Genomic DNA, 10,852 nt, shown 5'->3' on the forward strand with positions numbered 1-10,852 from the left:
GTAAAATTTCTTGTGTGATCCCCACCGTGCAGCCCCACACTCTTCTTCTCTTTATGCAATGTGACATCCCCCCTACCGAACCAAAAAGGGACCCTTGTTCCCATAGGTGGCCGTGGTTTCCCATGACAGACAGCTTGAGGTCATGATACATCTTGGCCCTGCCTGGATGGATGGAAAGAAGAGAATTGTGCTCTTCGTCCATTATGACCTTCCTTAGATCACCGTTAGGAACCACTAGCCGATCCTCGGAGAATAAGGTGCCTCTGTCATCAATGAGATAACACTTGTATTTGGATAAGCCTTTAGCAACACCATCTTTCACCTTCTTCACCATGGTATCAAGGAGTTGTCCCTCATGAATCTGATCTTCCAGAGTTGGACTGACTGGAAGGTTGGAAAGAAAACCTTGAGGAACAACTTGGAGGTTGAGTTTCCGAAATGCTTCACTAAGATCGGGTTGGAAAGGCTTGAGAATTAAGCTGTTGCAATATGCCTTTCTGCTCAAAGCATCAGCAATCACATTAGCCTTGCCTGGAGTGTACTCAATGCTTGGATTGTACTCTTGGATCATCTTGACCCAACGAGTTTTATGGAGGTTGAGGTTGGTTTGAGTGAATATGTATTTGAGGCTCTTGTTATCTATGAAAATGTCAAACTGCCTGCCCAACAAGAGATGTCTCCACGTGATTAAGGCATGGAAAACTACCACCAACTTAAGATCGTGAGTGGGGTAGTTCCTATTGCTTGGCTTCAACTGCCGAGATGTATAAGCCACAACTTTATTCTCTTGCATTAAGACTCCACTAAGACCTTGCAGCGAAGCATCACAAAATACTTGGTAGGTCTTGGACTCATCAGGAGGAGTAAGGACCGGAGCTGTGACGAGTTTCTCTTTGAGAGTATTAAAGGCCATGTCACACTCAGGAGTCCAGGAGTATTTGACATTCTTCTAGAGGAGGTTGGAGAGAGTCTTAGCAATTTTGGAGAAGTTCTCCACAAATCTTCTACAATAACTTGCAAGCCCAACGAAACTTTGAAGCTGCTTGACGTTCTGAGGAGGCTGCCAATTGTCAATTGAAGCAACCTTTTCTGGTTTAAAAGAGATGCCCTGGCAGAGATGATGTGACAAAGGTAAAGAACTTCATCAAGCCAGAATTCACATTTAGGGAACTTTGCATAGAATTGATGCTCTCTCAGCTCATCAAGCACTAATGGCAAGTGTTTAGCATGATCCTCTTTATTCTTGTAGAAAACCAGGATATCATCGAGATACACCAGGACAAATTCATTGGTGTATGGGTTGAAGATGAAGTTCATCATCTGACAGAATGTTGGAGTGGCATTTGCAAGCCCGAAAGACATGACAGTATATTCATAAGAACCAATGCTCATTCTGAAGGTTGCCTTCGGGATATCTTCTTCACGAATGTGAATCTTGTGATACCCCATATGGAGGTCAAGCTTGGAAAACACCTTTGCAACTTTTAGTTGCTCGAATAACTCGTTGATGTTGGGAACGAGGTACTTATTCCTGATTCTCTTCTTGTTCAATGGGCGGTAATCGATGCATATTCCTTCCGTGCCATCTCTCTTTTGGACAAAGAGAACACCACATCCCCAAGGAGATGAACTTGGTCTGATCAGACCCCGACGTTCTTGTTCATTGAGCTATTTCTTCAATTCTTCTCTTCTTGCCCAAGCTTGTAGGGGCGCTTGCATACGGGCTCTGTACCGGGATCAAGCTCGATAACGAACTCAACTGGCCGGTGAGGAGGCATTCTAGAAAGATCTTCTGGAAATACATGCTCATACTCACAGACCAGTGGAATTTGAGATATGGCATTAATCTCGCCTGTTCATTGGAAGAGAATAGCCGAATGGTGTTATCACAAGCAGCGAAGATAATCACCTCTTTAGAAGTATGAGTCAATTCAATCTCCTTTTCAACACAATTAAGAAAAGCCTTGTGCTTAGAAAGCCAATCCATGCCGAGGATAAGATCGATACTGGAATTGCCGAGAACAATTGGGGAAACCAGAAAAGAATATTTACCAATCTTGATGGTAATCCGACATGATCGAGTTGGCTCTCATTGACATCCCCGGAGAAACAAACCCGGTAGGATTATCCAGGTATGACCAAGTGAAATCATGCTTTGCAAAGAATGGTCTAGACATGAAACAATGTGATGCACCAATATCGAATAAAACTTTAGCAGGAATAGAGTTAACTGAAAGGTTACCCATGACTACTTCTGAAGAATCCTCTGCTTGAGCTAAATTGATCATGTTCACCCTTGCTGGCTTTGGGTTGTGCCTGACAACTTTATTTCTTGCTGGCCTGATAGGAGGAGGAGGCGGAAGGTGCCTCTGGTTGAAGCACTTGTTGGAGTAATGCCCTTTCATACCACACTTGTGACAAAGTGACCTCCGGAAGTGGGCGAGGATGAGGAGGAGGAGCGCCGCCTGTCCTAGGAGCTTGTGACTGAGACTTGTTCTGATATCTTGGGTTTGTTGGGTAGGAAGATCCACGGCCACCTGACTTCTTCTACTGATAGGGCGGACAAAATAGAGGAAGTGGAGGAAGCCAGAACTTCTGTTGCTTTGCAACCACTTGTGAGGAGGAAGATGAGTGGACTGCATCTCTGATCCTTTTCTTTGAAGCCTCACACTTGAGCTGGGCACCTTCTTGCTTAAGAGTCATCTTATAGAACTGATCAAACTTGGTCGGCTCGAAGAAAATGAGAGCAAGTTGGAGGTCCTCTCTGAGACCACCCCTGAACTAGTAGATTTTGGTCCTTTCATCAAGAATGTCTTGCTTGGCATAACAGACCAGATTTTGAAACTTGATATTGTATTGATACACAGACATGCTGCCTTGCTTTAGTTTGCGGAATTGCTCACGCATGCCCTCAATGACACTTGTTGGGATATGATGAGCACGGATGTCCTGGCAGAAGTTATGCCAACTAATCACTCGACTTGCTCTGGAATCTTCGTATTGCTGGCACCAATAAGCTACCTAGTTCTTGAGCTGGAAAGAAGCGAACTTGACATAGTCCTCAGGCCTGACATTGTTGCATCCAAAATGCTTCTTAATGTCCACAAGCCAATCTTTGGCATCCAATGGATCAGAACAAGAGTTGAATGCCTTGGGCTGATTTGCAAGGAATTGGTTAAGAGTAGCAAACTAAGGCTTATTATTGAAATTCCCATGGCCTTGATTCCCTTGGTTGCCTTGGCCTTGGTTGCGCTCTTGCAAGAGCTGAAGAAGCATCTGGGTATTGGCATTTATCGCCGCCATCCCAGCTCTCCATGCCTCCGGAGGTGGAGGTGGGGAGGGTGGGCATTCTCGCTCACTTCCTTCGCCCCGATTCGGGTTATTGAGAGTTGCGGGAGCCATCCTGAAGATGACATTCATTAGAACCATCATTGAAATGATAGAAGCTGAATCAAAGGCTAGACAGGTGCAATGAAGTCTTCACAATAAGCATCCGAACGGAGAGATTGAATGAATGCATTCCAAAGTTAATATGATATGACCATTTGAATGAGAAGCCGCTTTGGATGAGGTTGATGAATGAACCAACAAGGTAACAACTAGAACAAATATATGGTAGAGATTCCCCCAATCTCAAGCCAAAATATGAGTCGGAAGGATATCTTAGAGCTACTTGAATTCCCACCTAAGAACTCTCGAAAATTTCTAGTTGGGAAATTTGGTGTTGGGGATACAGGGAGGCACAAATAGTTGACACAACTAACAAGTCCTACACTCCAACTGTATCCATCCATCAACACATAACCAAGAAAACCTCAGAAATCGTGTACCTCAGACCTTCGAAAAACATCCGCTATACTAGCTATGGAAATACTCCCAAACTCCCTCCCCAGTACAGGGTAGCGTTGAGGTTATCTCACCACTAACACGCATAGAAGAGTTTTCGATGTCGGCGGCCTCTGGTATTCCGGAACTACCACGATACAACTGTGACGACAACACCTCGGAGCTCAACACCCTGGAACACTGCCACAACCCCTAAATGTCAGGAGGCACCAAGAACAAGGTTCTCATCACAATAATATTAGAACCATCCCAAGATACCCGCGTGATCCTATAAACATTTTTAGTGTAAAAGAGGTGAGTGAAGTTAAAATATCTATGTCAGGAGTCTTCCCCATAGCAACAAAGGGGATAAGGAGTAAAAAAGAATTCCTACTCTCCAATATATATAGCTAAGACTCAAAATCATTCTCTTCTAGACTCAACAACGTCAGCGGATCAATCAAGCAGGGGATCCTATGTCGGGATGGCTGTGATTACCAACTTCAAAGCCCTACATGCGGTCATATCCTCTCGCATGTCGGGGCATGACTTAGGAGCATAAAGGCATGGAGGAGTGGTCACAAGGGTGATTAATCTTTACACAACCCATGTACTGAAAAAATAGATATAGAGCATAGTTGGCTTACACTTGCCACGAATCACAAAACAACATCATGTTTATTACAATCATTCAAGATGAACACAAGGTCCGGCTGCAGACGGAATCAAATGAATAAAATACAACCACCCATCCTAAGTCCTGGTCGTCCCTACTGGGCACCACTACTGATCATCCAGATACGTGACATACATCCGGCCACGTTCTTCATCAAACTCCCACTTAAGCTCTTGTTCATCATTAGCATCAAACTCGGATGTACCTACAGCTATTGTTGTAGTAAACGATGAGCCACGAGGACCCAGCAATCAAATTCTGGGGTATCAAGACAAACAACGCTTTTAGGTGAGGAAGGGCATTTGGTGTAGCTGCAGCGAAGCACTAAGCATATATGAGGTGGCTAGCTTACATATATGAGGTAACTAACAATGACCACTAAATGATCCTATCTACTTACATATCATACAAAACCACGCCGTGTTCTCTTCCCGAACTCCTTCAAAAAGAGACCATCACGGCTACGCACACAGGTAGTGTATTTTATTTGAGGTTTTGCATCAATTTTTCTACAACTGGATATTAAAAACTCCCATCTGCCACATAAGCACGGGCACGACTTTCGAAAGAATAAACCCTATAGGGGTGTCCCAACTTAGCCCATGATAAGCTCTCATGATCCATGGAGGAAAATCCTCATTCCGGAACAACCCGATCAAGCTCGGAATCCTGGTTCACAAGACATTTTGACGATGGTAAAACAAAACCAGTAAGACCTCCCGACGTGCCGACACCCTGATAATAGCCGCACGTATCTCGTCTCAGGCCACGAGGATGAGCGAAGCTTACGGTTGGCTGAGACCCAAGTTGCCAAGGGGGCACCGCAAGGTGCTCTATTTTGGACCAATTATTTTGGATCAATACTCATGAGGAGCACTGCCTCGGGTTGTTAATTAAGAATCGTCGGGTTAATTACTCCCTATGCAAATTTTAGTTGTTATTAGTCAAATGGTAAAACCAAATTTGGTCCTTGCTGGAAGAGTTTAATTCAAAGCGAAATGTCAAGGGGGGGCATAGACCCGACCGTGTTAGGAACGCAAAATTCAAGAAACATAACACCGGTATGACGGGAACTAAGGCGGCAAGAGTGGACCAAAACACCCGCTGAGCCTTCCACACTTTACCAAGTATATAGATGCATTTATTAAATAAGAGATATTGTGATATCCCATGATATCCATGTCCCAACATGGAACAACTTGCGCTGCACCTACAACTAGCAACGCTATAAAAGGGCCTGAGCAAAGCGGTAACATAGCCAAACAACGGTTTGCTAGGAAGGTGGGTTAGTGGCATTTCATGGCAATGTAGGATGTTGACAAACAAGTAGATAGGCTGCACGACATAGCGATAGAATCAAGACAACTAGCAAAGCAAAGATAGTAGTGATATCAAGGAACTGTCATCTTGCCTAATACGTTCTTGGTGGGATCGTAAACTTGCTCCTCATAACTATTCTCAATGGGTGTCTCGACCTCGGACTCGAACTCTTCTACCGGTGCTACCCAAAAGAAACAAGCATTCACATAAACACACATGACATGGAAAAGAACACATGCTACATGCAAGATGAACATGAATGCATATGAGGAACACAACGAATGGAGCTAAGGGACTACCGGTATGGAGGATATGATGCCGAAAAGGACAATGGTGATGACATGAAGGATCTAGTTAACCTCTTGACAAACCAAGCGTGTCACTTGATAGATTGAAGGATGTCGGTTGAAAACGATATAAAGATCACCGGAAACAGATGCATGGTTTGCAAATGACAAGTGAAACAAAACGCAATGCAGTCTGATGTAAACAATAACATGACACATTTGATGCAAAGTTTAAATATGCTACAACAATCCAACATGTAATAAAATGGCATGGAAGTGAAGTACATATCAACCACTACAAAACATATTACTAAGCTACTGCTAAATCTCACTAGATCATGATTAAAACAACATGGCAAAATGCAAATGATATCAGTTCTACAGACTTGGTGAAAATCCCGATCATGTTGGAAACAGCATCAGGTTGCAATGTTTAGAGCTAGTAAACTACATGCTACATGAACTGATCATGGCAAACAAGAGCATGGCATTCTAGTACTAAATGCACTTAATAAAACTCCATCCCTGAACTTTGTCCAGAAACACATGGATTTGATGATAGCTTCAATGCAAAATGGCAAGTTATGCTGGCAGTTTCAGACTTGGCAAAATAAACATGGCATGGCAGAACATATTTGAGTATGAATTTTTGCAAGATTGTTTCACTCACTATAATGCATTTCAGAACATGAAACAAATTCTAGCGGTGGGATGGCATGTGAAAGAGCATGTTCATGTACAAAGTTATCACATATCATATTTGCATAATTATCCACATAAACGACAAAAAAGCAATGTGATGTAAAATGACATGTGTTGCAAACTTGCTCAAAAGCTAATTCTAACGCCACCACTGGATTCATTGGATTTTTCTAGCCAAAAAACAATATATAAAATGTTGGGGTCACTTTAGAAAAATCACCACAAATGCATAGAATGAATTACTGCCTAAATTGGAAAAGACAGAAATGGCAATATCCATAAATGAAATGCCCAGAAAGGGACTTTCCCTAAATGGAAAGAAGCTATTTGCTAGAAATGGAATATTCAGCGGAATTGCAAATAAAAGAAAGAATAAAGGGGGAGGGGCTGACATGTGGGACCTGGAGGGGCGGGGGGTAAGTATGATATAGGGGCCCACCTGTCAGGGACTCCCTGGTGGAACAAAAAGGGGGGATTTATTTGCGCTTGAGGGGGACTGAACCCTGGTCGCCTTGGTGGAGCGGCGGGGCTCGAACCAATCGGGCTATGAAGGTGTGTTCGACAAAGAGAGGGATATGTGGGTTTTGAACTGACCCTGGTGGCTGCTCGCCGGCGACGAGCGAAGCGCAGCTGAGGTGGTCGCCGAAGTTGGCTACGATGTGTTAGAGGAGCGGCGTAGGGTTGCTACGGGTTTGCGGGAGGATGCCGCACTGGTGCATGCTCCTAGCTGTACCGGGCATCGACGAAAACAACGCCGACGAAGAACTGCAGAAACGGCGACGACGAGGACGTACACGATGCAACACCGACCTAAAGGAACTACGGAGCATGTGGACCTAGTCTACGCGTCGAGACAAACATGATGGAAAAGCGTGAAGGAGCTATAGTGGACGGAGCACTTGTCGGCGACGAGGTCTGATGGCGACGCGTTCGGGGATCATGGTGAACAGTGATGGAGCGAGCTAGCGAAGGGTAAAAAAAGGGGGAGATGCGTGTGCTCACCAGGAGCTCGGAGGTGAGCTCCATTTGTCGGGAGGTGGACGGACAAGGCGATGGCGGCAATCGAACAGCTATGGCGGCTAGAGTTGAAGACGAGGAAGAAGACGCTGTAGCTTGGCGTCCTAGGTATCCGTAGTCGACGACGGGGACGTAGTCAACGTCATGGAAGACGGCAGACTCCATCGACAGGGCTGAGGACGATGGTGAGCATGACGACGATGAGCACACGCTCCTGGGCGTGCTTGGCCATGAAGGGGACGGAGGATCTGGTGGCTAATCTTACCGGGCGGCGGCGGTGGATTAGGGAAACCCTAGAGATGTGGGGGACATGTACAGGGGATTAAATAGGGGCTAGGGCGAGCGGGCGAGCACGGCATTGATGCGGCCGTGGCCATGTGCATGCGAGGCTAGGGGGACCGAGGTGGATGAAAAGGTGGGTGAGGGCGCCCGTGCGGTCACTGATGGGTGGGGCCAGACAAACCACGTGGTGAAAGGCTAGCGGGGGGCGAGTGAGTCTGTGGGTGAGAAATGGAGAGAGGATCATGTGAGGGCCTGCGGGCCAGCTGGGACGGCCTGGTGGCCGAGGTCCAGGTGGACTGCTGCTTTTCTTTTCTTCTCTTCAAACAGAAAATAAAACAAGAAAAGCACAGAGAGCTAGGAGAGGAGTTAGGGAGAGAAAAAATTATGTCTGGGGTCCTGGAATTATGGAGGATTGAAATAAATTTATTTGGGCATTTTTGAGGTAGGAAAACAATACAATTTGGATAAAATTCAAACTTGATGCATTTTGGAACCCAACCAAAACAAGTCCAAATGAGTTGAAACTTGGCAAAGAGGCTTAAGGTATGGTGCAAGAGTGTTGGGGAGAAATTTAACATTAATGGAGGGGGAAAATGTGGTACCTACAAAAGTAGAAAGAAGAAGGAAGGGAGAAGTGAGGTGATGATGCAAGGATCACACATGGAACATGCAAGAATATAACATGCATGAAATCACACAATGCACATGATGAGGATGGATGTGCAATATGATATAAGCACAATGTGACACTTGATATGACTATGATGCGACATATGATGGCAAAAATGGAATATGACAAGAATAGTCAGGCAATACAATAAATAAAACAAAGCAAAACCCAAAATGAAACCAACAAGGAGGAAACCACTTGGAATTAATCATGAAAAGGTTGGATACATTGCCAAAATATGGAAGTTTTACATATGGGATATTACACTAGTGCACAGGCAGGAGCACAAGAGCGGCTCTGCCCATTGAAATATCCATTGCTTCTTCCTTAACCCGAGCTTGGGTCAGTTTCTGGTTCTCCTGCGCGCTTTGTAACGCCAATCTTGGTGGGGCCATCCTTGTAATGGCCCGTGAATGACTTTAACGCACGGGCGGGTAACTACCAATTCACTCTTCCCAACATGCCCTTATCCTTAGCCACGTATGCTGCATGCACTGAGCGTGGTAGGTAATGGAGGCGCGTGGTGCAGAAGAGCAACAAGGCAGGGGCTCGGTCTTCTTGGATTGGTGGAGGAGGATGGTAGTTACCTGTCGGGGAATCAGCCTCCAGCCCCAGCTTGCCTATAAAAGGAGGAGCGGGGGAGGAGTGGAGGCATTCATCCTCATTCTTCTCTTCCTCCATCCTCTACTTTCTCCTGGGTATGCTGAAAGGGAGAGCCCGGGGCCAGGCCCCGGGCCCTAGCTTAGAGCCGATGATGTTAACTGCTTGTGCTGACGCCTGGGGAGTGAGTCTAGTCCAGGTCCAGAGGTGACACGATTGGCGAGCCCTTCGCAGTACAGGAGATATCAAGCATTCCCATTGTGGTAAAATCTTGCCTCCTATGCCTTGGTTGGCCGTCTGGCAGGGAGGACGACGCCTTTCCGTGAGCCGTTACGACCCGTTGGCTTGGCGATCAGGTTCTTGAGGGACCTGACGTCCGTCTATGGTGCAGGGCTCAAGGTATTTGGAAATCCCAGCACTGCCCCTTTCCTTAGAACTAGGGATGATGTCGATGAGGAGGGCGCCTTCCTGCCCACCAAAGTGGGGAGCAGCGCACCTCGAGCGTCCTGGTCGCTACGACTGCCTGTCGTCTGCTTGGGGGAGGTGCCGGACCGAGAGGCCGGCATCTCCCTGGAGAGGTGTTGATGAAGATGAAGCTAGGGAAGACGGAGAAGGAGGGAGGCAACCCGTCAGGTCGGAGTACGATAGCACCAATGCGTTTGTCTCGCACTGGCAACCTGCCGCCTCGTCTTTCCATTCTTCCCCTCCCCTTCCCAGCACCATCATCGCCAGCCTCCCAGTCGCTGGGGAGGGGGCTGCTCTGTTGGTGCCTTCGCCTCCTCCAGAAGTCTTCCAGCTGAGCTTCGACAGCCTTCCATGCTGGCGCTCGCGCTAGGGCTACTGACTGGCCCTAGAGCTGCTCCTTCCGCCCTCCTCCTTCGTAGACTTGCCTCTCCCGATCTTGTGAGACTGCACCCGGCAGGCCATGATGGGACCGGGGTGGACTCCTTCTTGAGCGCTCCTCCTTCCACTTCCTTTCCCACCGCAATACCTGGGATAAGAGGGATTTGGAGAGGAGTTTGCGTGGAACTTATCTTTTTTCAATCTTAAATGTGTAGGCACTTGCCAAATTTTAGTTCAAATAATGTAATCTCTCGAATCCATGTTTGCGTCCTGTAAGGTCTATACTTGTTTGATCAGCATATTAATGAAAAAGATGAACCTTGCTGGGGACTTGTGCATGTGTACATCCATGCAGAGGTGGATACCTCTATAATCTTAAATAAACGAGTTCCACCAGTAGGCTATCCTGCCGGTACCCTCTGTTTTGTTGCCAGGGAGTAGGCCTGCTGGGCACAAATTGCAAAGAAGTACCAGCCCCCTGCCATTCCTTATCCGTCAAAGACCACCCCGACCGAAGCAGTATTTGAGTTAAACAGCGGGAGCAAATAAGCTTCAAAGGGTAGCAGGGTTTTCTCATGCACAAGTGTTCAGTTACAGAACACGTATGGATTAGAGGAAGAACTTATCTAT

The sequence above is a fragment of the Triticum aestivum genome, chromosome 4B (assembly GCF_018294505.1).
Source record: "Triticum aestivum cultivar Chinese Spring chromosome 4B, IWGSC CS RefSeq v2.1, whole genome shotgun sequence".
In the NCBI taxonomy this organism is placed as follows: Eukaryota; Viridiplantae; Streptophyta; class Magnoliopsida; order Poales; family Poaceae; genus Triticum; species Triticum aestivum.